Genomic DNA, 27613 nt, shown 5'->3' with positions numbered 1-27613 from the left:
TATGCTGGTCTCTTGCCTTATCCAACATTTGTAGTCCTTATGGTGTTTGACAAGGTTAGCCTTGGAATGATTGAGGGAAGTGAAATAGGAAGTAGGTGAGGAGGGTATCTAGGTCTAAGTAGAAACTAACAAAAATCAATATAGCTTAGGAAAGAAAAAACAGTAGAGATGATGCAGGACATAACAAAGACCAAAACAAACAACAAACACACAGCTGGAAGCCTTCTGAGTCTGGCTTCTATATGTATTTCTGGTCAAATTCTTTAATGGAACAGCAAAATTACCTCATGGGCAAAGCATTGTACCTTCTCTGAATAAATCCTTGCTCATATATAATTATAAAAAAAAGAAACTATTTTGATTAAGTACTTTATGCTGCCTTTTTTTAGGTCCTTCTACTTGCTTGCTGTACTTATTGGGTCATTGCAAACTATTATGTACTTTTGCTTTAAGATAATTATTTTCAATGGGGTTTACAGTCAACAACATTTATACACCTTTCCCATATTTGGGAGCCACTCTCTTCCCTGATCCAGCTTTCTGGTCCTTTTTCCAGCCATGACATCATCTCCCCAGACAATAACTTGGGACCACCTGCATATCAGATGTCAGGCTCAGAAAAGAAAGGAAAAGAAAAGAAAAGAAAGGAAAAGAAAAAAAGAAAGTAGTATAGTCATGAGCCCTTTGGAATATAACTTCTTCTTCTAGCGTTTGCCCTTCTTCCGTAGCCAGTCAACAGCGTCAGGTTGAGCCTGATGTAAAGTTTCGAGACCTCCTTTGAATCTGGAGAGGTGGCAGTCGTTGACTATGTGGGTCATAGTCTGTCTGTAGCCGCAGGGGCAGTTCGGGTCGTCTCTGGCTCCCCAGCGATGGAACATAGCGGCGCACCGGCCATGGCCTGTTCGATAGCGATTGAGGAGGGCCCAATCATAACGTGCTAGGTCAAAGCCCAAAATAGGCCTACTAAGTATCTACAAAATGGAGACCCCTCAACTCATCATCTGAACTATTCCAGCCTTTAGGTTCATGATTAGTCAATAACTTGTTTGGCTTTATATGTTAACTCTTTTTTTCAGCCACCAGGTCCCAGATGCTAACATGATGCCAACCGGACTTCCCTAGACACCAATGTGTCCTAGAGCCCCACTGCCCCAGAACCATGCCCCACTAGGGAAAGAGAGAGGCTGGGAATATGGATCAGCCTGTCAGTGCCCATGTTCAGTGGGGAAGCAATTATAGAAGCCAGACCTTCAACCTTCTGCCGCCACCATAATGACCCTGGGTCCATACTCCCAGAGGGATAAAGAATAGGAAAGCTATCAGGGGAGGGGATGGGATATGGAGTTCTGGTGGTGGGAACTGTGTGGAGTTGTACCCCTCTTATCCTATGGTTTTTGTCGATGTTTCCTTTTTATAAATAAAAATTAAAAAAATATTTATTTTCCCCTAACTTATGGATATATGTGCACTGTCTCTTGGGCCCTGGTCCATATCTAGGTGCTGTAGCACTCTTTTAGTTTTGTATGTCTGGTACTGTTTTGACTGCTCCTTAATATTTGAATGATAGTATTGCAGGGTAAAGTATGTGTGGGTGGTAGTTATTGTCTTTTAAACCTTTAATATACCACTCCACTCTCTTCTGACCTCCATGTTTTCTGCAGAAAAAATTGGTACAAGTCTGATTATACTGCCTTTACAATTCACTTTTTTCTTTTCCCTGGTGGCTTGTAAAATTTTTTCTTTGTCCTTAACTTTTGATAGTTTTATAATGATGTTTCTTGGTGTAGATCTATTTGGGTTTAGAAATTTGGGTGTTTACTGTTGAATGTAAAACATTAATTCCCCAATAAAGAAATAAATAAAAAAAAACACGAAATTTGGGTGTTTTCTCCGATTCCTGAAATGTATGTATGTATGTATGTATGTATTTATTTTACCAGAGCAATGTTCAGCTCTGGCTTATGGTGATGCAGGGGGCTAAACCTGGGACTTTTAAGCCTCAGGCATGAGAGTGTGTTTAATACTCCACCCTTTATTTTTTATTATTAGTGATTTAATGTTGATTTAAAAGATTATAAGATAATAGGTACAAAATTTCATATGGTTCGCAACAGTAAAGTTCTGTGTTCCCATCCCCTTCACTGGAAACTAGTAGTCCTCCCAAGGTCATGGATATGGGCTGATTCTATAGCTATTTGTCTACATCATCACTATCTATCTATACACACACACACACACACACACACACACACACACACACACACACACACACACATTTCCCCTTTTTTAACCTGTCCTTCCTTCAGTTCCTTTCAAAGTTATCCCTACACTTTACTACTCCCCGTCCCTTTCTTTTTCTCCCTCTTCTTTCTCAGGTAAAAGAAACAGTTCCTGGCTTCCCTTGGTGTTTTCCAGATTTTCTTCTTTCATTGATGGTATAAAAACAAGATTCATGGTGGAAAAATTCTTCAGGTCCCAGCGGAATGGGTATACAGAGCCCTCTGGTTTATTTCTGCTATCATATACCTCTCTAGAAATATGAACCAAAATTCTTTTCTGGGCTTTGGAGGTGGGAGTTCTGGCTTCTATAGTTGCCTCTCTGCTGCACATGGGCATTGGAAGGTTGATCTATACCCTCAACCTGTTTTTTTTTTAATAATTTATTTTTTATTTATTTAAGAAAGGAGACATTAATAAAACCATAGAACGAGAGGGGTACAATTCCGCACAATTCCCATGACTCGATCTCCACATCCCACCCCCTCCCCTGATACCCTTCCCATTCTCTATCTCTCTGCCTCAACTTGTTTTTATCTTTCCCTAGTCGGGTAGAGATCTGGAAAGGTGTGGTTTTAGGAAGCATTGGTGAAGTCCTCTGCCCAGAGGCATCACTTCCTGAGCATTTACATCCTGACTATATCCTAGATTTTGAAATTTTTCTGCTATTACTTCTTTGAATGTGGTTTCTGTTCCTTTATTGCTCTCCTCTTCTTCTAAGACCCCCCCTATAATTCTGATATTTGTTTTTCTGATGGAGTCATCAATACCTTGAAGAATTGTTTCATTTTTTCCTAAATATTTTTTCTCTTTCTACCTTGAAGATAAAGAAAAGACTTGGCCAGGTTTTTTTTTTTTTTTTTTTCTTCTATTTCTGATGTTCTCTCTTCTACATGGGTAAGTCTGCTTCCTGGAACTGCTATTTGAAGTTAGACTGTTTTCACAGTTTTCTTCATACCCCCTAACTATATTTTCAAGTTTTCCATTTTTCTGTCAACTGAATCATTAATGTCATGGAATTCTTTCTTAATCAATTTTTACATTTTAAATAGAGAACTTCATGTTTCTTCAAATTTCTTGACAATAGATTCCTTGAACTCTCTGATAGCTCTCTTGGATTTACATTATTAAGTTTCTGTGCTTTGTCTTGGTTTTGCAGAACCAGTGTTTTCCTAGTTTTACCCATCTCTTTTGGCTTCTGTTGTTGTCACAGGTAGTAGTGGGTTCTTTTCTGTATGTGAGTTATGGAGTCAGAGGAGAAGTTATGTAGTATTATGGCACCTGATGTTCCTTAAATCTGGGAGACTGAGAAATATCCCAGAAATCCTCCTTTTCTCAGAGTGATTCCTGAAAGTAGGAACCCTTCTGTGAGGCCAAAATCACTTTTCCTATTGGCAGGATTGTCTGATCCCAGTCACTAGGGTCTTCATGGCAGCTGGGACACTTCAGAGTTTGATAAGCTTGTGTCCCGTTTCCTGGTTCCTGTTTGCTTCCAGGTTTTGGCTTTTACGAATTGTGCTGCTATGAACATAGGTATACATGGATCTTTTTGGTTGGGTGTTATGGAGTCCTTGGAGTATGTCTCTAAGAGACAAATTACTGGGTCATATGGAAGGTCCATCTCTAACCTTGTGAGGGTCCTCCAGACTACTCCCCACAGGGGTTGGACCAATTTACATTCCTACTATCAGTACAGAGGGGTTCTTTTGTCCCCACAACCTCTCCAGCATTTGTTGCTGTTGTCTTTTTTTCTGTCTGTCATTCTCACAGGGATGAGGTGGTATTTCAATGTTGTCTTTATTTGCATTTCTCTGACAATCAGCGACCTGGAGCAATTTTTCATATGTTTGTTAGCCTTTTGGATCTCTTCTGTAGAGAATACTCTTCATATCCTCTGCCCATTTTTGGATGGGGTCATTTGCTATTTGTTGCTAAGTTTTGTGAACTCTTCATATATTTGGGTTATTAGTCTCTTGCCTGATGTATGGCATGTGAAGATCTTCTCCCATTCTTTGAGGAATCTCTTTGTTTGTGTGATGGTTTCTTTGGCTGTGCAGAAGCTTTTCAATTTGATGTAGTTCCATTGATTTGTTTCTGTTTTAGCCTTCCTTGCAGTTGGGTTTGTATCATCAAAGATGCCCTTGTGGTATAGGTGGGAAACTGTTCCACCACTGTTTTCCTCTAAGTATTTGATAGTTTCTGGTCTAACATCCAGGTCCTTGATCTATTTGGAGTTGACTTTTCTTTCTGGTGAGATAAAGTGGTTCAGTTTCATTCTTCTGCATGTTTCAACCCAGCTTTCCCAGCACCATTTATTAAAGAGACCCTCATTCCTCCATTTAATACTTTGGGCCCCCTTATCAAAGACTAGAAGTCCATAGATGTGCGGGTTTGACTGGCCTTCTTAAAGTTGTCTACTTTGTCTTGGGTTAATCTTGGCAGATAATATGATTCTAGGACTGCATCCGTCTGATCTTGGTTATCCAATTTATTTGTACAGAGATGTTCATAATATTCATATGTGATTGTTTGTATCTCTCCATCTTTAGTTGTAATATCATCTATTTCATACCTGACTGTTTTTTTTTTATCATTTCAGTCTCTCTTTTTCTTTTTATGAGTTTAACTAATGGTTTAACTATTTTATTTATTCTTTCAAAGAACTAGCTCTTGGTTTCATTACTTTTTTTGGATCATTTTTATGGATTCTATTTCATTAATTTCTGCTCTGATTTTTTAATCTTTTCTTCCTCTGCTGACTTTTGGCTGTTTTTGTTCCTCCCTTCCTAGTTGACCCAGTTGTGATGTTAGATAGCTTACTTGAGATCTACATATTTGTTAATATGGGCCTGTATTGCTATAAACTTCTCTTTTAGGATAGCTTTTGCCTCACCCCATACAGTGTAGTACTTGGTCTCTTCATTTTCTTTGTTTTCCAAGTAATTTTTAAGTTATCTTTTGATTTCTTCAGTTACTCAGATGTTGTTCAGAAGCACATTGTTTAGTCTTCATATATTGAGTGCATATTTTTTCCTTTTTGTAGTTGGCTTTTTTTTTTAATTGGGGGGTTTAGTGCTGTGCAGTCAACAGAATACACTAGTTAGTACATGTGTAACATTTCTCAGTTTTCCACATAACACCATAACTCTCCCACCCAAGTCCTCCTCTACCATCATGTCTGGGACCTGAGTCCTCCCCCCACCCTAGAGTTTTTTACTTTGGTACAATATATCAACTCCAGTCCAAGTTCTGCTTAGTGTTTTCCCTTCTATTCTTATTTTTCAACTTCTGCCTATGAGTGAAATAATTCCATATTCATCCTTTTGTTTCTGACTTACTTCACTTAAGATAATTTCTTCAAACTCTATCCAAGGTGCGGTGAAGAAGGTGAATTCACCATTTTTAATAGCTGAGTAATATTTCATTGTGTATATATACATCACAACTTTTTAGCCATTTATCCATTATTGGACACCTGGGTTGCTTCCAGGTTTTGGATATAGCAAATTATGCTACTATGAATTTGTTGTTGCCATTGTTTCTGATCTATAACATTCTCATAGGGATGAGGTGGTATCTCATTGTTGTCTTTATTTGCATTTCTCTGACAATGTCTTGAAGTATTTTTCATTTCTGTTGGCCTTTTAGATCACTTCTTTGGAAAATATTCTGTTCATATCCTCTTTCCACTTATGAATGGGATCATTTTTTATTGTTGTTGCTGAGTTTGGTGAGCTGTTTATAAATTTTGGTTATTAGTCTCTTGTCTGATGTATGGCAATTAAGGACCTTCTACCATTCTATAAGGAGTCTCTTTATTTGGGTGATATTTTCTTTTTCTGTATAGGCAGTTCTGGAGGCAGGATTATGGAGCAGCAGCAGCTGTGTTTCTCTCCTCTCCCGGGTCAACTAGGAATACCAAAGGAGATCATCTGGGACCACGACAAGGCAGGACTAGAATGATTTCTGTAACCCAACAAATCACCAGTGAGAGCAAATACGTGTGGCTCCTGGACAGAGAGAAACCTAGGGAGAGATTAAGTGGCTGGTAACAGTCTGGCAGTTTACCAGTTGAGGCACCACCTCCAGTGTTTCACTAACAAAAAGACGGCTGAAGGGAGGAGAGAACTCTCCTAAGACTCACCAAATGCAACTGTGAGTCTCCATTGATACTGCCATCAGAGGCTGGAGCAGCAGGGGGGAAGCCCTGTGCTGACATCAGGGGACAGAAAACTAACCAGGAAACTTAGGAGAAGAGTTACACCTCGGTGGCCTAGCGGTGGGGCTGTGTGGTGGGAGCCTTTCCATGTTGTTATTCTGATAAGAGTATAGTGAACAGTTGCCTCAGAACCTACAGACTATAAACAGGACTTGTTTAGAAACTCAGAGGGCCCAGCAGTGCTTCCCAGCTTGGCAGAGAAGCTGAATTGAGCCTGGAGCTTTGGATCTTTGGGGTCTTAGAGTTTCTTTGTATAACCACTATATTCTCTCTCCCCCATCCTGCTTTATCTCTTGGTCAGCAGTGAGGGATTAAGCTAAGAAGCCTACTTATAGTTTAAAAGCCCTCAGGCTCCCATAGCCTACAGGGAAGAAAAAGAACAAAGAGACTTTTAAGCTACTGTGCTTCAGTTTAGGGATTAAAATAATATTGAAACAACTGTCAGTTTCCAAAACTGTGAATCCTTTAAGTACCTTACTTAGACACAAGTCAGTATAGGCAAGAATGATCAGTAACTTGAAAAGTACTGAGAGAGGGAACTCATAATAAGCTCTATAGAATGGTTAAACTAATAAGAAGAAATATTGGAGAAATGAACCAGAAGAGTCCAACTTAAAGCCCCCCCAAAGGTTGAAGCACAGAACAATGAGGTCAACATCCAAACACTAGTTAAGGAAATAATCACAGGAGTGAGTAAAGAGTTTGCATGAATTGTCATCAGAAATGCAGAAACAACAAATGAGACTCTGGAAGAAAACACTAATTATCTCAAGGTCATTAGAGAGTTGAAAGCTGAAATAGCTGAGCTAAGAACACAACTAGCTGAACAAGCTAAAACAGTATCAGAACAGGGTAACAAAATAGATGAACTCCAGAAAACAATAGAGAGGAGAGAGAATAGAATCAATGAGGCTGAAGACAGAATTAGCAAGATCGAGGATGAATTAGAGACAACTAAAAAAGAAGTAAGAGATTTAAAAAGAGATTAAGAGTGAAAACAACAACAAAGACCTATGAGATGACTTCAAAATAAATAATATATGCATTATTGGCTTACCAGAGGAAGAAAGAGAAGGCAGGGGAAAGAAAAAAAACAGAATTAACCCAGAATGCATTCTTCAGGACATAATAGTTGATAACTTCTGTAGTCTAGACAACATAAAAGACATAAAGGTTCAAGAAGCCCAGAGGGTACCAAACAGAATTAACCCAGACTTAAAAACACCAAGGCACATCATATTTAGAATGGAAAAGAATAAGGATAAAGAAAGGATCCTGAAGGCTGCAAGAGAAAAACAAAGAGTCACCTACAGAGGAAAACCCATATGATTAGCAGCAGACTTCTCTTTTGCTGTGCAGAAGCTTTTTATTTTATTTTTTAAATTTTTTATTTTATAAAAAGGAAACATTGACTAAACCATAGGATAAAAGGGGTGCAACTCCACACAATTCCCACCACTAGAACTCTGTATCGCATCCCCTCCCCTGATAGCTTTCCTATTCTTTAACTCTCTGGGAGTATGGACCCAAGGTCATTGTGAGATGCAGAAGGTGGAAGGTTTGGCTTCTGGAATTGCTTCCCCGCTGAACATGGGCTTTGACAGGTTGATCCGTACTTCCAGCCTGCCTCTCTTTCCCTAGTGGGGAAGAGCTCTGAGAAGCAGAACTCCAGGACACATTGGTGGGGTTTTCTGTCCAGGGAAGTCTGGTTGGCATCATGCTAGCATCTGGGACCTGGTGGTTGAAAAGAGAGTTAACATACAAAGCCAAATAAATTGTTGACTAATCATGGACCTAAGGGCTGGAATAGTGCAGATGAAGAGTTGGGGTCCTCCATTTTGTAGATAGCTAGTAGGCTTATTTTAGTTATATTCCAAAGAGCCTGTGGCTAATTCTATGTAGTCACAATTTTTTTTTTGTCATCCTTGTAATTGGGTATGTATCACTGGAGATGCTTATAAAAACTTAGATGGGAAAAAGTGCTGTCAACATTTTTCTATATTTGATAGTTTCTGGCCTAGCATAGAAATCCTTGACCCATTTGGAGTTTACTTTTGTTTGTGGCAAAGTGTAACTTTTAAAAGTACTTTCATATGTATTTGATTGACCAATTCTTCCCTCTAGATGGACACATTTAACAAAGCATATCAATATAATAAATCAGTAGCAGCTAAGTTGTTTAGTTTTGACTTTGTCTTCTTTTTTTTTTTACATTTAAATATGTATTTTATTTTATTTAATAGTACAGAGGGAAATTGAGAGGGGAAAGGTTGATAAGGAGAGAGAAACAGATACATTTGCAATGCTTGTGAAACTTCTCTTTGCAGATGGGAACCTGGGGTTTAAACCAGGTCCTTGTGCACTGGAGCATGCCCACTCAGTGAGGCACACCACCACCATACCCCCAGTTAAATTTTTCAATTGTCTTCTAAGAGCTTTTGCATTTCTATTCTCATTTATTAGGCACTTGGAGTTTTATGCTTATAGAATTATTTCATTTTTCTTCTTTCAGGTCCATGTGATAAACCTTACTAGAGTATAATTATATATAATACTCTCACTATATAATTGTATTTGGGTTAATTTTTAGTGAATAGCCTGAGAATTATTTAGTCATTTTAATTGATTAAAATATATTAAAGAATGAGGGAGGGGAAGGGATGGATAAAGGTTATGAGTTGTATGCAACACAAATAAAGTTTTAAATGAATGTTAACATTCAGTAAAATATTTCATAAATGCTTTTCACACATTTTTGCGGCGTGTTTTAGCTTTAGCCCTCAGACCTTCCATGTAGAGAGCACATATGTTCATTGGGGCTATGCTGTTAAAGTTAGTATCGAATCATGTTTGTTATTAGTCTGTGGCAGCGGTATTATGGAAGCTGAATTGGGCACAGGATGTTATCTATACTGTTCTGCAATACTTACTAAAAATATTTTTTTCTTTGGTTTTTTCCTGTTCTTTTTGAGGCTGTATTTCTATGATTTTTCTTCTGTAATTTTCAACACTTCTCAAATTCTGTTCTACTCTACTCACATCTATGGGGAAATACTGACCCCATTATCACAGCTTTACAATAACACTTAGTCTTCTGTAGCAATTTCTTGTTGAAGATCTCTAAACATTTCATAAATATAGCTTTTTAGTCTCTCATTTAATTGGGGTTGGGTGTAAGAGGGCACTGAAAATGGTGAGTTTTTAGTTTACTTTAATTTTGTGGTCCTTATATGGCATATGGGGCATATTATAGAATTATAATTGGTTATGGAGACAACTTTCTCAAAAGGAAAATAATTATTTTGTGCTCTTGCCATTGAGGAGAATATGGCATAAGGCATAAGAATATGGCATTCTTCTATAGAGAACTAGGCAGATTTACAAATATTTTTTGTTATATACTTTATTTATTTTGGGTAAGACAGAGAGAAATTAGAGGGAAGGGAGAGACAGAGAGGGAGAGAGAAAGACAGACATTTGTACAATTGCTTCAACAGTTGTAAGGTTATCCCCTGCTGGTAGGGACCAGGAATTTGAACCAGGGTCTTTGCAATTGGTGATGTGTGTGCTCAACTGGATGTGTCACCAGCCAACCCAACTTAATTTATTTTATTGAGGTAATTTTGTATAAAAAATCTTTTGTTGTTACTAGGGAACAATTTCACATCTTCTTGAAATATGTATCAACCTAATTCACCTATCACCAAAATTCCACTTCTATAAAATATACAGTATGCAATATGCAATAAGCAATATGAAATATACAATATTCAATACTGGGCCCCCAAGCCTGTTTTTTTTTAATTTCTTTATCGGGGAATTAATGTTTTACATTCAACAGTAAATACAACAGTTTTTAAATGCATAACAATTTTCAGTTTTCCATATAACAATACAATCCCCACTAGGTCCTCTGTCATCCTTCTTGGACCTGTATTCTCACCCACACCAACCCCAGAGTCTTTTACTTAGGTGCAATAAGCCAATTCCAGTTTAGGTTCTACTTGTATGTTCTCTTCTCATATTTTTTTCTGAGAGTGAGATCATTCCATATTCATCTTTCTGTTTCTGATTTATTTTGCTTAACATGAATTTTACAAGGTCCATCCAAGATCGGTTGAAAACTGTGAAGTCACCATTTTTTATAGCTGAATAGTATGCCATTGTGTATATATACCACAACTTGCTCAGCCACTCATCTGCTGTTGGACACCTGGGTTGCTTCCAGGTTTTGGCTATTACAAATTGTGCTGCCAATAACATATGTTTACACAGATCTTTTTGGATGAGTGTGTTGGGTTCCTTAGGATATTCCAGGAGAGGAATTGTAGGATCATAGGGTAGGTCCATTTCTAGCCTTCGGAGAGTTCTCCAGACTGTTCTCCACAGAGGTTGGACCAATTGACATTCCCACCAGCAGTGCAGGAGGGTATCCTTTGACCCACAACCTCTCCAGCATTTGTTGCTCTCACCTTTTCTGATGTACGACATTCTCACAGGAGTGAAGTGATATCTCATTGTTGTCTTGATTTGCATTTCTCTGACAATCAGAGACTTGGAGCATTTTTTCATGTGTTTCTTGGCCTTTTGGATCTCTTCTGTGGTGAGTATTCTGTCCATGTCCTCCCACATTTTTGGATGGGGTTATTTGTTTTCTTGTTTAGTTTGGCAAGCTCTTTATATATTCTGGTTATTAGCCTCTTGTCTGATGTATCGTGTGTAAAGATCTTCTCCCATTTTGTGAGGGGTCTCTTGGTTTGGGTAGTGGTTTCTTTTGCTGTGCAGAAGCTTTTTAATTTGATGAAGTCCCATAGGTTTATGCTTGCCTTAGTCTTCTTTGTAACTGGGTTTGTTTCATTGAAGATGTGTTTAAAATTTATACAGAAAAGAGTTCTAGAAATATTTTCCTCTAAGTATATGATAGTTTCTGGTCTGACATCCAAGTTCTTGATCCACTTAAAATTTACTTTTGTATTTGGTGAAACATAGTGGTTCAGTTTCATTCTTCTGCATGTTTCAACCCATTTTTTCCAGCAACATTTGTTGAGGAGACTGCTTTCCCCATTGAATAGTCTGGGCACCTTTGTCAAAGATTAGATACCATAGGTGTGGGGGCTTTCTTCTGGGCTTTCAATTCTATTCCACTTGTCAGTGTGTCTATTCTTGTACCAGAACCAAGCAGGTTTTTTTTTTTTTTTTTTTTATTTAAGAAAGGAGACATTAACAAAACCATAGGATAAGAGGGGTACAGTTCCACACAACTCCCACCACCCAATCTCCATATCCCATCCCCTCCTCTGATAGCTTTCCCATTCTCTATCCCTCTTGGAGTATGGACCCAGGGTCGTTTTGGGTTGCAGAAGGTGGAAGGTCTGGCTTCTGTAATTGTTTCCCCGCTGAACATGGGCGCTGACTGGTCGATCCATACTCCCAGTCTGCCTCTCTCTTTCCCTAGTAGGGTGGATCTCTGAGGAAGTGGAGCTCTAGGACATATGGTGGGGTCATCCGTCCAAGGAAGTCTGGCTGAGCAAGCTGTGCTATATATATACAATGGAGTACTACTCATCTATAAAAATCAGTAACTTCACAGTTTTCAGCCTGTCTTGGATGGACCTTGTAAAATTCATGTTAAGTGAAATAAGTCAGAAACAGAAGAATGAATATGGGATGATCTCACTCTCAGGCAGAAGTTGAAAAAGAAGATCAGAAGAGAAAAAAACAAGTAGAACCTGAACTGGAATTAGCATATTGCACCAAAGTAAAAGTCCTGGGGTGGGTGGGGAGAATGCAGATCCAAGAAGGATGACAGAGGACCTAGTGGGGATTGTATTGTTATATGGAAAACTGGGAAATGTTATGCATGTACAAACTATTGTATTTACTGTTGAATGTAAAACATTAATTCCCCAATAAAGAAATTAAGAAAACTTTAAAAAATATTTAGTCAATAAAGATTGTACAAGAATTACAATAATAATGAAAGATGTTTTTGTGTATGAGACAACATATGGCTACAAGAATGGAAATATTTGGTGCTTGCACTTATTAAGATAAGAAAGTTTTGTGGCTGGGTGGTGGTGCACCTGGTTGAGTGCACATGTTACAATGCTCAAGGACCCTGGTTCGAATCCCCCAGTACCCTCCTGTGGGGGACAAGGTTTGAAGGTGGTGAAGCAGTGCTGCAGGTGTCTCTCTGTCTTTCTTACTTCTCTACCATCCCTTTCATTTTTGATTTCTTAGGGTCTCAATACAATAAATAAAAAAATAATTAAAAAGAAGATATAAAGAAGAATGTCTTACCATCTACTGAATATTGTGTGTGTGTGTGTGTGTGTGTGTGTGTGTGTGTATGTGTGTGTGTCTTCAGCATTCTAACATCCAGATAGTTTCTATTCTGTGTTTCACTCCTATCCATTAGGGATAGGTTTTCAATTTTCTTAGTTTGGGCATTATTTACTTCCTTTAAATCTGTTGTGCAATTCGGAGATTTCTTATAGATTTTTTTTTTCCTATAATGGGGTATTGACTTGGAACATTTCTTTTAACTCTGACTCACAGTGGGGAATAAGGAGTGCATCAAGAAGCTAAGAGAGCATGACATATTAAAGGCCAAGACATTGCACCTGATTAGCACCTCTAAGAGGTAAATAGGCTATGTTATCTCTAATCCTCCTGCTAAAACCAACCATATCACTCTGTCCTCTCTGTTCCTTACCAGGAGACCAGAAGTTTGTGATGAAACAAAGAAAAAGAATCATGAGGGCCATAGTTTTAATTTTTATATACTCATTTTTGTAGTGCTAGGGAATGAACTCAAGGTCTTATGCTTTAGTTACCATTGATCATCCTCTGGGTTCATTTTTTCCCCTAGTTTTTAGAAGGAGAGAAAGAGAGTTAAAGAAGTAGATAAAAAATAGGGAAAGAGAGAAGGAGGCCAAAGCACTGCTTCATTATCCATAGAGTTCCTTTGGTACTATGCTTGGTGTTCTGATGTGGTGCCTGGGATTGAATTCAGGGATTGAGACATGTATGACACCTGTACTCTACTCACCTGAGTGTTTTTATTTTTCCTTGAAGGGGAAAATTGAAGGCATTTAGTCTATACCCCTAAACAAAGAGAGAGATATTTAATTGTAAAGATCCTATTTCTGTCTTTAGGTATACTTGTGCTATAGACTTGCTGATCTGTTCAAGGGATTAGAGAGTGGATGATGGGGTAAGGGCCAATGTGAATTAGTCTGTACTTCTGTGTCAGACCTGTAAAAGACATCTGAACTTCTGGCAGGTCAAATGAGAAGGTTTCTGGGCAATCGACATCTTTATAGAAGCCAACTCAAAAGAGCTTAACACTAGGCAAGCGCATCTTAACAGAAGGATGTCAAGTGAGGGGAACTCCAGGCATGCAAACTGAAGGAGCACTGGAAGAGGACAAGCTAGAGACAGATTTTCTACCTTAGGAATTGTTTGTTTAATGAAATAGCCAGTATTTGAGTACCTGTCAAACAGAATTCACCCTTCTTTGCTCAAGAAAAGATACCAACAGGGTTAGATAAGAGACACTTCTGTTTCATTCCAATTCAGTTCTTCTTGTCTTAGCATGCCAGGAGAAAGGCACTCAGCTTTGGGACTGGGAAGTATCAGATAATTTTATTTTTCATTCAGTCTTTAGGCCTGGACAACTCTTTAAGGGAGAGGATGAAGTGAATTGAAGTTGGAAGTTTCACAATCATATTGAGCTGCTTTATATCTGAAAAATGATTCAGAAAGTTCTTTTAAAAATATTTATTTATTTATTTTCCCTTTTGTTGCCCTTGTTTTATTGTTGTTATTATTGCTGTCATCATTGTTGGATAGGACAGAGAGAAATGGACAGAGGAGGGGAAGACAGAGATGGGGAGAGACAGATACCTGAAGACCTGCTTCACCTCTTGTGATGCGACTCCCCTGTGGGGATCAACCCTGGATCCTTATGCTAGTGCTTGAGCTTGATGCCATGTGTGCTTAACCTGCTGCACTACCACCTGATTCAGAAAGTTCTAAATAATCTTTCTGAGATGGTTGCAAGGGATTAGAAAGGGAGACCTGGAGTCCCTAGGGAGGTAGTTTAATCTATTAGAGCACTAACTTGTATGCCTGCGGCCCCAAATGTCCCGAAGGACCTGAAGTCTAGAGAGTCAGTTCAACCTATTAGAGCACTAACTTTTTTTTTTTTAATTTAAAAAAAATTTTTTTTATTTAAGAAAAGATTAATTAACAAAACCATAGGATAGGAGGGGTACAATTCCACACAATTCCCACCACCCAATCTCCATAACCCACCCCCTCCCCTGATAGCCCCCCAATTCTCTATCCCTCTGGGAGCATGGACCCAGGGTCATTGTGGGTTGCAGAAAGTAGAAGGTCTGGCTTCTGTAATTGCTTCCCCGCTAAACATGGATGTTGACTGGTCAGTCCATACTCCCAGTCTGCCTCTCTCTTTCCCTAGTAGGATGGGTCTCTGAGTCAGAAGCGGAGTAGAGCACTAACTTGTATGCCTGAGGCCCCAAAGGTCCCAGGTTCAATTCTTGGTACCACCTTAAGCCAGAGCTGAGAAATGTTGTGGTTCATACCTCTCACCCCCTGCCCTCATCATTCAATCATCTAATTAATCAATCTCAGAAAAAATGAAAGGGAGACTTGAGCTAATACCACTGTGATTGGAGAAATAGAAAACATTTTAATGTTTAGATCCTATCAGCATCAGTCTTCTGTATTCTGAAACTGCCTAATTCTACATATTTCATAAAAGTTACTTTTCCGTAAAAATTAAAACCGACTTCTGGGAGGCGTGGTCATGGAATAAATAGGATTGAATCATCTCTCCTCCAAAAACAAATAATTATAACAGGAGATCCAACTGAAGTAATAATCTACGGCTGAAAGATATGCAGCCTCAGGTGGGTGCTTGCTTGCATGCGGTTGGGGCAAAAGGAGCATGGGTTGAGGATCAGCAGTCAAATAAGAGTTCCACATGGCACAGACTGAGCTGCTCTATTTTGTGCATAAATATCTTTGGATGATGTGTTTGCTTCCTTAGGATATTCCTTTAGGAGAGGAATTTCTAGGTCACAGGTTATATCCATTTCTAGCCTTCTTCCAGTTCTCCAGCCTAGTCTTCACAGGATTTGAACCAATTTATATGCCCATCAGTGTAGAAGGTTCCATTGCTCCCACAACCTCTTCAACATTTGTTGTTACTGTTCTTTATGATGTATGGCATTTTCACAGGAATAAAATACTGTCTATCTCATTATTGTCTTTATTTGCATTTCTCTGATAATTAGTGACTTTGAGTATTTTTCATATATCTGTTGATGCTTTGGATCTCTTCTTTGGTGAATATTCTGTTCATATCCTCTTCCCACCTTTGGATGGACTAGTTTTTTGTTGTTGCTAAGTTTGGTGAGCTGTTTATATATTTTGGTTATTAGTTTCTTGTCTGATGTATAGCATTTAAAGATCTTTTCCCATACTGTAAGGAGTCTCTTTGTTTGGACAGTGGTTTCTTTTGCTGTGCAGAAGCTTTTCAATTTGATATAGTCCTATTGTTTGTTTGTCTTTTTGTTGTTTGTTTTGTTTTGTTTTTATTTGTGTCTTTCTTGCAGGTGAACTTGTGTCATTGAAGATGCTTATAAAACTTAGCTGGAAAAGAGTATTTGATATTTTCTGGTCTAACATAGAAATCCTTGATCCATTTGGAGTTAACTTTTGTATACAGTTAAGTGTAGTAGTTCAGTTTCACTCTTCTGCACATTTCAGCCCATTTTTTTTTTCCAACACCATTTGTTGAGGACAGTCTTTTTTTTCCATTTACTTGTTTGGTCCCCCTTATTACAAATTAGCTGTCCATAGGTGTAGAGACTTATTCATGGGCTTTCAATTCTATTTCACTTGTCATTGTCTGTATTTTTGTTCCAGTACCTGGCAATTTTGATTACAATGTGGACTTTTATTGTTGGGAAGGCTTTTGATGATGCTTTCAATTTCTTTGGCTATGATTGATTTATCTGCACTTTGTAGTTCCTTCTGATTCAGTTTTGGAAGGTTATATTGTTCAAGGAGATTTTTCATCTCTTCCAGGTTCTTTAGCTCCAATTTTTTTCTGTAATCATCATCACATATTTCATAATGAAATTCTTAATATATCCTAATTGTTCGCTCTCTACAATATCTCTGCACTCCATTCTTTGTGTGTGTGATTTTTAAAATTACTTTATTGTACAAAATAATGATTTATAAGGCAGTTGTCACTTGAGTACAATCTTACCTTCTGATGATTGGTGTCTGTGCACCATTCCCATGGCCAAGTTGAGTTTTTTTTCCATAATTGTTCACTCAGTTCTCTTTGTCCTCTCCCATCTCCTTACTTTAGAATTCTCTGCTGCAATAAACCATAACTAATCTAAGTTTCACCTTGGCTCGCACAGTTTCATCTACAGGAACAACCTCTCTCCAATTCTAGTTCTTAGGAAGTCTATCCATATGTTAAGGTGTACTATATAAGAATATACTATTTAATACTCTTTTTGTTTGATTACTCCTAACTATAAAGTTGTACTTTCCTTGACTGTGAACTCTTAAAATATTTGTTCTTTGTGTTAATTTATTACCATTATATGTTCAGTCTTGTATCCTGAGTATATAAGATTGCTCAGTACAAAATGATCAAGAGTGAACAAATAAAATCCAAAACCTAAACCAAATTGAACAACCCCCCCAAAAAAACCATATCCACTTTGATTGAACTAGTAACTAAGAAAACTGCTAATTTTAGATTGAAACTGTGTGCCTTGAAAGATGAGAGAGATTTGAAGAAACCTGAGTATAGATTATTTTTGGTAGAAAAAAATTAAAAGGATTCTTTAAATGCATACGAACTCTAGCAACAACACATTAAAATTATTTTCTTGGTTTATTTTACTGGATAGGGACAGAGAAGTTGAGAGGGGAAGGTGAGATAGGGTAAAAGAGAAAGAGAAACACATATAGTACTGCTTCACCACTCATGAAGCTTTCACCCTGCAGGTAGGGTCCGGGGTCTTGAACCTCGGTTCATTGTAATTTGTGGACTTAACCAGGTGCACCACCTCTGGGCTCATGCAGCAGCACATTTTTATTTTATAATGTTGCAGGAAAAAATTTGCAGCCTTCAGATAAGACTATCACAAATGATGTTATTGCTGAAAATATCATTCTTTTAAACTAGGAGTGTATACCTGTGGGATTACTTAAAAAAATATAAGGGTTAGACCACTAGGCTGCTGTCTTAAATTTATGCTTATCTTGGAAAAGATATCTGTAGTTTGTGAGCACTGTGAATTTTCTAACATTGACCTTTGTATGCAAGGTAGAGAGGGAGGTCTACCTTACATTTCCTTTCGAGCTCTCAAGCCCAAGTGGGCTTACTCTGGCACTAACATTTCATACAGTATGAGCTCAGCTTGAAACAATAAATGTAGCATGTCTGATCACAAGCAGTTGATCCCCAGACATGTTTATTGATGGCACTATCAAGGAAAACAGCATACTGACATACAATACAAAGAAACTTGGCAGACTTTATAGTGGCAATTCAGTTTTGGCATTTATATTGGTAAAAACAGATTACAAGATTTAGTGCAACTCAAACCTTATTTAAGCTTGCAAAATGTTTGATCAGTTGGCATTCCACTGAGAGCAGCACCTCTATCTCTAGGAATTTCTCTTATGCTATTTACGTATTAACATAGTGTCTGTACTTTGCTGAGTGTAATCTAATCTCTCTATATATTTCTTCCTGATTGACCTTATTCAAGACATTCTACAGAGTCACCCTGCCCTGTGGTGCAGTTTAAAAAATTTAACTGAAGGGTGACACTTAGTGGTTAGAAATATTCATTATGGTATTCATCAGTGGAAATTTCCATGAACATGTCCCATGGTAATAAAGTAAATGATACCAAAATTTAGTCTTCTTGGCAAAGTAGCATACAGTATTTGAAGTGTTGTTGGTTGTGCAGCATCTGTCATTTCATACCAATCCATTTGTTAAAAAGCAAACAGGTGGCTCACACATATTGTTTTTACTACATAATTTAAAAAAATTTTCTTTAGTCATATTGAAATAAATAGGACATTTCTGCCATTAATTTTTAATTTACCAGAAGAACATTTAACAATGCAGTAATGATATTATTAATTAAGAACACTGTTCAAAGTGCTTGCTTTTGTCTAAGCAGATATCTGTTGACCTGAAATATGAACAAGTATCTTAAGCTAGACAAGTAATTTGCACTTATACCTGTGAGACTGAAAAAATAAAAAGCAGACAAAAGATCACATGTCCTTAATTAACCCCATTGTTTTGGTAAATGTGGCACCTAAGAAGTTAAATTATAGTGAGGCTTTTAAATGTTTACTCTGAGATCAAGAGTTTCTTCCTTTAGGGTCTAGGTTAAGTTTTCCCCCAATTTTATTATACTTATGGATTTATTTTTGACATTTAAGGAAGGTTTTGGAATAATAATTAGTGTTTTATTTTTCTGCAAAATGAAAGCATGCTATCTTGCTTGAGGTTAATGTGTTTTTAAGTCTCTTGAGGTACTGTGATTGGAAAGCAATTTAGAATATTCTCTTCTGCCAGCTTCACATACAACAGAGATGAGTGGAAAATATCTGATTAGTGGGTGTGACAAAATATGGCAAGTTAGTTATGGAATAAATGTAAACCATGTTGTTTGACTTACATATTGAGTTTTTAACTATCAAAACAAATATAAGAAAACATTTTTCTTTTTGACAGAACTGACTTAGGAAGGGAATGGGAGGGGAGAGGTGATACAAGAGCCTTTTACCAACGTAGTGAAGTCTTTTTAAAGCAGGAGCCTCTTGGTGATTCACTGGGTAGAGCACACATATTATTATGCTCAAGGACCCGAGTTCAAGCTCGCAGTCCCCACCTGCAAGGGGGAAGCTACATGAGGTGTGAAGTAGTGCTGTATGTGTCTATTTTTCTCTTTCCCTCCCATTTCCTTCTCAATTTCTCTCTTTTTCTGTGAAATAAATAGATTAAAAAAGTCTTTTAAAATGACTGCCACAAATAATAGATTCATCTTTCAGACTCTAAGCCCCAGTGATAAACCTGATGGTAATACAAAATTAAGTAAATATGCTATGTAAAAAACTGGCTTCACCAAAAAGAAAATTAGAATGTCATTATAAGGTTTATAAAAACATTTATCAGGTGGAGGAGACAGCATAATGGTTATGTAAAGACACTCTCATACCTGAGGCTCCAAAGTCCCAGGTTTAGTCCCCCATACCACCATAAGCCAGAGCTGAGCAGTGCTCTGGTAAAATAAATAAATAAATATTTATAAAAAAATAAAAGCATTTATCAAAGCCTTAAAGTATAGAATGTATCATCCAAAAACAGTTGTTTACTTTCTCAGTTGAGTAAATTATGTAGACAATTAACTAATTCTCCATTGTATGATTATTTTGAACTTTTACTCCTTTTCTACCACTTTCCATTTGTACTCTCTTCTTGCCTGGAAGGAGGTAGTGTTCTTTTTCTACTCTTATCCTCTCATGGTTTTATAGACATAGACTTTTAAAAAGATAATAATTTCATTCATTTTTTAGGTAAGTTGTTTACAAGACTGTAAATGTTTTAGAAGCACAGTTATTCATTTTTCAAAATGTGCTACCAGGTCATACTCACCACCAAGGTACCAATAGCCTTCCATCAAAGTCTATTAGACCTGTCCACCCTTGCAACTAATTCATTCCCCTACCACAAAGAAAAGAAAAGAAAAGAAAACAAAAGAAAAGAAAAGAAAACCAAACCAAACCAAATCAAACCAAAGCTTTGGTAAACTTAGTTCTGTAGTTTGAATCCAAAGGCTTGTCTAAATTTGACTTTGTTTATTCATTTGTTTTGTTTATTTTTCTCATAACAGAGATAGATACATAGATAGATAGATAGATAGATAGATAGATAGATAGAGAGCAGTCAGTATTTCCCTTTTATATATGTCCCTTTAGTATTTCTTATATGACTGGTTTAGTGATGGTAAATTTCTTTAGTTACTACTTTTTAAAAAAACTTCAAAACACATTGATAACATCTGGATAGAGTGTCCTTACGTAACTGTCTTTTCCTCTTTTCTGTTCAAAAAGTTGGGTTTATGTTGCCAGTTCTTTTTAGCTTTAGAGTTTCTGTTAAGAAATTAATCTTATGAGGGTTCTCTTTTAGGTTACTCTTTGCTTTTCTCTAGCTGCTCTTATTATTCTCTGTTTATTATGACCTTTGATATTTTAACCATTATGTGCTTGTTTTACAGAGCTGAAGTTTGAATGTATTTTTTTCTTGGAACTCTTAGAAATTTTGGGCTTTGAATATCTATTTCCTTCTTCAGTTTGGGAGAAATTCTTGACTAATATTTCTTTAAATGTTTTTTTTCTTTCTTTTCTTTTTTTTTTTTTTTTAACCAGAGTACTTACCAACTTTGGCTTATAGTAAGTGGGGAGGATTGAATTTGAATTTGGGACTTTGAAGCCTCAGGCATGAGAGTCTCTTTTGATAATTGTTATGCTATCTGTCCCTCTTAGTATTCTTTTCTGCCCCCTTTTTTTCTCTTCCTTCTGGGAGCCCTATGATGTGACTCTTCCTCGATATTGTTCCATAGCTCTCACATATATATATTTTTTTATTCCCACCACCCAATCTCCATATCCCATCCCCTCCCCTGATAGCTTTCCCATTCTCTATCCCTCTGGGAGCATGGACCCAGGGTCGTTGTGGGTTGCAGAAGGTAGAAGGTCTGGCTTCTGTAATTGCTTCCCCACTGATCATGGATGTTCACTGGTCGGTCCATACTCCCAGTCTGCCTCTCTCTTTCCTAGTAGGGTGGGTCTCTGGGGAAGCAGAGCTCCAGGACACATTGGTGGGGTCTTCAGTCCAGGGAAGCCTGGCTGGTATCCTGATGGCATCTGGAACCTGGTGGCTGAAAAGAGAGTTAACATACAAAGCCAAACAAATTGTTGAGCAATCGTGGACCCAAAGCTTGGAATAGTGGAGAGGAAGTGTTAGGGAGGTACTCACTGCAAACTCTAGTGTACTTCTGCTTTCAGGTATATATTTTGCAGTAGTTTATGGATACGTGTGAACATATGCTCTCTCTCACAGAACCTGGTCTATATCTAGGTTTTGGGACTTTGTTAGAAAGTGAACCACCTGGGATGGAATTAGAGACTACTATGAAAGTAAAGGTCTCACCTGAGTAATGAAGCTGAAGGGTTGTCATTCCACATGTGAAGTCTCTGGGCACAGTCTGAGCTGAAGCATGTTGAGGTGGCAATCGTTGCGTTGTTTAGGTTGCGATCGGCAGTTGCAATATTATTTGATATGGATTGGGAGAGGCATGCAGGAAAGTGGGCCCTATCCTAAGGTTCCAGGACTGGGGGAAATATAAGCTCTATAGTGGAGATGTGAGTTTCCTGCTGTCTTAGGATTCAAAAAGACAATGGATAGTTAATGTTATCATCACATTATTTGGTAATTGGGTTAACATAATGTTATCATCACATTATTTGGTAATTGGGTTAACATAATGTTATCATCACATTATTTGGTAATTGAAAAGTCCTTTTGTTAGGGTTTGCTGTATAGTACCCAGTATCTTGTATATAGCTGTGCCATTGGTTGCTTCTGACCTACTTGGTCTAGGCTTTTGAGAGAGTCCACATATCAAATACACAGCCTATATATTAAAAAGACTCAGTCTGTGTTTTAATAACTTTGAGACATACAATTAATTTCCCCCTCTCATATTAACTAGTGAACGAATTTTCTTTATTTGTTGTAATTTCTCTTATTTGACTTTAATTTGATGTCTTCCTCTACCCTATTCTATAGTTCATCACTTTGACATCTAGCTTCTGTTTTCTTGTAGGAGCCCCTCTAGAAAGAGAAAGTGAGGGGAGGGGAGGCATGCTTCACTGCATTTTTATCTCTCTGATGCTTTCTTTCTACAAGTATCCTTAGAAAACAGTTCTCCCCAGACAATACCTTGGTTCCACCTGCATATCTGATGTCAGGCTCAGGAAAAAACAAAAACAAAAACAAACAAACAAAAAAAAACTAATATAGTCATAGGCCCTTCAGAATATAACTAAGTATCTACAAAATGGAGACCCCCCCCCCCAAATCTTCATCTGCACTATTCCAGCCTTTAAGTTCATGATTAGTCAACAATTTGTTTAGCTTTATATATTAACTCTTCTTTCAGCCGCCAGGTTCCAGATGCTACTATGATGCCAACCAGACTTTTCTGGGCAGAAGGGGTGGCCTGGTAGAGACCAAACAATCATCATCAAAGTATGCCAGTTTCTTGCCCTTATTCAGCTTTTGCACTCCTTACTTTGATAAGGTTAGCTTTGGAGTGACTGAGGGAAGTACAATAGGAAGTAGGTGAGGAGGGTATCTAGGTCTAAGTAGGAACTATTTCATTAGGTACTTTAAGGAATCTTTTTAGGGCTTTCTACTTGCTTGCTGCATATACTGACTCACTGCAGACTATTGTGCACTTTTGCTTTCATGTATATATTTTGCCCCAATTTATGGATACAGGTGTACATATGCCCTATCTTGTGGGACCTGGTCTATATCTAAGGTTTGAGTTTTTGTTAGGAAGTGAACCACCTGAAATGTAAGTAAGGAGTTGTATGAGAAAGGAAAGGTCCCACTCGTGTAATGATGCTGAAGGGCTGACATTCCATGCCTGATGTCTCTGGAGACAGTCCAAAGTGAAGCATGCTGAGGTGATACTCATTGCATTGAATAGGTTGGGATCAGCAGACACAGTATCAGTTAGTATGAATTGAGAGAAGCATACCCCACCCTAGAGATTCCAGGACTCGGGGAAATTTGGGCTTTATACAGGAAGCGGGAGGTTCCTGCCATCTTAGGGTTTAAGAAGGTAATAGACCTTTATTGCTATAATCTAATTATTTGGCAATTGGGTTGACTTTGAAGATCTCATTGTTAAGATTTGCTGTATCATTCATGGCCTCACCATAATTTGTCTGGTTTGATTTCTTTTAGTTTCTGAAGGACAACTTCACAAGGTATTAGTTTCTTGGTTAACAGTAATTTTCTTTTAGTACTTGAAAAAAATATCAGGCCTCTAAGAATTCTGATGAGGAACTTGCTGTCCTTTTAGTAGTCCCTTTATCCTCTTTATGTAAAGTGTCATGACTGTTTTAAAAAACCTTCTTTGTTTTTAGTTTTCAGAATTTTAGCTATGAGTTGTCTTGGTATAGATTACCTTAGAACTTACTCAGCTTTGTGAATCTGTTGGTTAGTAGCGTTTGCTAAGTTTTCAGCTGTTATTTCTTTTAAAAAATTTTTAAAATTTATTTATATTTTTTATATTTTTATATTACAGAATTACATATCAACAAGGTTTTGAATCCACACCATTCCTATCACCAGAGTTCTGAATCTTCACTCTCCCCACTGCAATCCACCACAGTTCCTCTAAAGTTGTAGACATGGGCCAAACATCTTCTCTACAACTATCTGTCCATATTTATAAAAAGTTGCCTCTTCTCTTCCTTATTAAATCCTCTATTCCCCTCCAAGACACTCATGACAACATAACTACCTCCATATGTCCCTCTCCTTTTTCTTATCTCTGTCTGAGTGCTGATGGAGCTGGAGTGCAGAGTCCTCTTATCTTTATTCTATCATTTTTCCCCCGCTGGGAGTGTGGATCAAGGTTGTTTATGGGGAGCAGAAGGTAGGAGTTCTGGCTTCTGTAGCTGCTTCTCCACTGAGCATGGGTGTTGACAGGTTGATCCGTACCCGCAGCCTGTTTCTATCTTTCTCTAGTGGACCAGAGCTCTGGAGATGCAAGGGTCCAGGACACATTGGTGAGATCATCTGCCTAGATAAGTTGGGGTGGAGTCATAAAACAAGATGGTTAATGAACAGGAACCAGTAAGTAGGATCAGAGCAGATGAGATTAGGGATTTTAGGGTAGAAGAAAGCTAGGGAAACCATTTTAAGCATGTTCCTGGGGGCATACAACTATAGTAGTTTTGCTTGAGTTTGGTAGCTAAGCTAGCCTGAGGTTGGATGGGAATATTTTCTGAGAGAATGATGTCAGAATGGAGAAAAGAGCTAGAAAGTTGGATTAGGGAAGGGAGTAGCTCCTATTCTTTAAAATTTTTTTGTTGTTGTTCAGCCATTATTTCTTCAAGTACTTTCTCATTATTATATTTTTCTTTTTCTTCCAAGATTCTAATGACTTGTATATTAGATCTTTTGTTATAGTGTCACAGGTCTTTAGAACACCATTTTTTTCCCTATGTTGTTCAGAGAGGACATTCCTATTATATTCCCCTTCAATGCACTGTTTTTATTTATTTTTTTCTTTTTCTTCCTATCCTACATTTTGTTGGTGAATCCATCTACCATGTTCCTTTGACAGTTATTGCATTTTTCAGTTCTCAAATTTCCACTTGGTTCTTCTTCTGTTTTTATTTATTTATTTACTTTATTCCTGAGGTTTTTGATCTTTCTCTGTTTCAAGTGTGTTTGTAATTTTTGACTGAAGCATTTAATGACTGCCTAAATTAAAAAATTAAATCATTTTTATTAAATTTGTTTATTTATTGGATAGAGACAGAAATTGAGAGGAAAAGGGGTTGTAGAGAGGGAGAGAGACAGAGACACCTGCAGCACTGCTTCATCACTCATGAAACTTTCCCCCTGCGTCTAGGGTCTGGGGGCTTGAACCTGAATCCTTGTGCACTGTAACGTGGCACTCAACCAGGTACACCACTAACCAGCCCCCTGCCTATTTATTATTTTTTTTAGCAGATAATTCTAGCAACTTTCTCATCTCTTATTAGTATCTCTTGGTTGCCCCTTCTTATTTAGTTTGAAAATATCTTAGTTGTTCATGTACTGAGTGGCTTTTTATAATTGAAAACTGGATATTTTCACTTTATGTTGTGAGAATTTGAATTTTATTAAAGTCTGATATTTTAGTTGATTTTCTCTGAAACCACTGTGGCAGTGGAAAGTCTATGTTAACAGTTGGAGTGTAAGTCTAAGTTGCTGACAGTTGAGTAGTTGGCTGCTTCATTACTTCTAGGTTGGGAGTGGGAGCTCTGGATCCCCACCTGGTCTTCCTCCACACTGTGGTAGGGATGACTTCATTATTACTCTGTGATGGTAAACATTTTTTTTTGTGTGAGCTATGTCTCCTCTGATCCTTTTTTTTTTTTTTTTGTGAGAATGGGAAGAGTTTCTCATTACTGATAGGTAGGAGAAACCCTAGTTCCTCATATGATCACCACTGGCATTGCAGGGGAGGGGAGGTCATGTTGCTGGTCAGTGGGGATGAGCATCCCAACTCTTGATCTTCTTATTGAATTCTGGTGAAGTTGTTAGAGCACATTATTAACTTATGAGGAAGAAAGACTAGAATCCCCACTTGCTAGTATAAATAGGAGTGGAGCGACAGTGTTTTTTTGTGTTCAGGTGGAATCGAGCTGTTATTATCTCAGAAGTTCCTTTTTTAAAAAAATTTAAAAAAAATTTGTTTTCCCCCCTTTTGTTGCCCTTGTTGTTTTATTGTTGTTGTAGTTATTATTATTGTTGTTGTTATTGATGTGATCATTGTTGGATAGGACAGAGAGAAATGGAGAGAGGAGGGGAAGACAGAGAGGGGAAGAGAAAGACACCTGAAGACCTGCTTCATCACCTGTGAAGCGACTTCCCTGCAGGTGGGGAGCTGGGGGCTCAAATTGGGATCCTTATGCCAGTTCTTGCACTTTGTGCCACGTGCACTTAACCCGTTGCGGTGCCTGACCCCCTGGCCAGGCTATCCAGAAGTTTCTTGTCTCACATGGCTGATTTTTCTCTCATTACTTTGGCTAGAAGTAATAACTTTTTAAAATTTGTATTTGTTGAAAATTTCACATTATTGTGTTTTTTTGTTAGCTGTAAGTTTGGGATGTATGAGGCAAAAAACAAACCAAGATGAACTGAATTAAACCAAACTATCAAGCCCTTCTGAAGGAACTTGTCACCATGATTTCAAATGGGTTTTAATATCCCTAGCCAGACTGTCTTCTCTCCAATAATACCCTTTCTTTTTGTTTTATATATAATATCTATTATTATTATTTACTAATAGTTATACCTAGTAGGAAGAATATGGAACAGTTATTCTACTCTGTTTTCCTGGAATTATGTGTCTTTTAATGTCTCAAAATAATAAAGATATTTTATCTTTTGCTAAATTTAGGAGTTGTTGTGAACAAGAACAGAAATGGTTATAGAGAAAGTAAGAAAGAGAGAAGGATAGGGAAACATGTTTTATCATTACTAAAACAAACAAACAGAAAAAAACCCAGCTAAACAAGGCAGACCTCCTCCCCCAAACAAACAAACAAAACCTGGGCTGAGGAGATAGCTCAATACTTTAGTATATCAAAATTTGCATGCCTAAAGTCTGAGAGGTCCCAGGTTCATTCCCTGGCACCACCATAGGTCAGAGCTGAGTGGTGCCTCTCTGTGTGCCCTTCTCATAAAATATATATTTAAAAAAACAAACCTGGTAGGTCCTGATTAAATATTTCATTCATTCATCAATCAGCAGAAATTTATAAATCAAAATTATATTTCAGACCATATAACTGATGCCAAGTGCACAAGAACAAGTAAGATTGTTATGTATGTATATATATATATATATATACATATATATATATATATGCTAAAATATAGTCTCTTGGAATCTGACATTCACATAAAAATAATTATAGTATTATGTGATAGGTGGACTAAGACTGGAAAGATGAATCGAAGCTCTTTTGGTTGATTGGAAGAAGAATGATCTAGACAGAAGAATGTCTTTTAAACAAGCCATTCTTTAAAAGACACAAAGGATTAGAATGTTGAGAGTTGAGGAGCATGGTAAACACTGATGTATACAGAGTAAAGGTTCATATGAATGTATGTGGGAGAGTAGACTTGCAAGTATAGGTTGGATCACATTGTGGAGAGCTCTATTATGTGTC

At 37.6% G+C, this 27613-nt stretch overlaps 1 pseudogene; it reads left to right on the top strand.

Annotated features, from left to right (window-relative positions):
• The window catches only part of LOC103114155 (zinc finger SWIM domain-containing protein 1-like), a 52150-nt pseudogene that overhangs the window by 7856 nt on the left and 16681 nt on the right, over window positions 1-27613 (top strand).

The sequence above is a fragment of the Erinaceus europaeus genome, chromosome 18 (assembly GCF_950295315.1).
Source record: "Erinaceus europaeus chromosome 18, mEriEur2.1, whole genome shotgun sequence".
NCBI classification, from domain to species: Eukaryota; Metazoa; Chordata; class Mammalia; order Eulipotyphla; family Erinaceidae; genus Erinaceus; species Erinaceus europaeus.
This window is presented reverse-complemented; position numbering and strand designations above follow the sequence as displayed.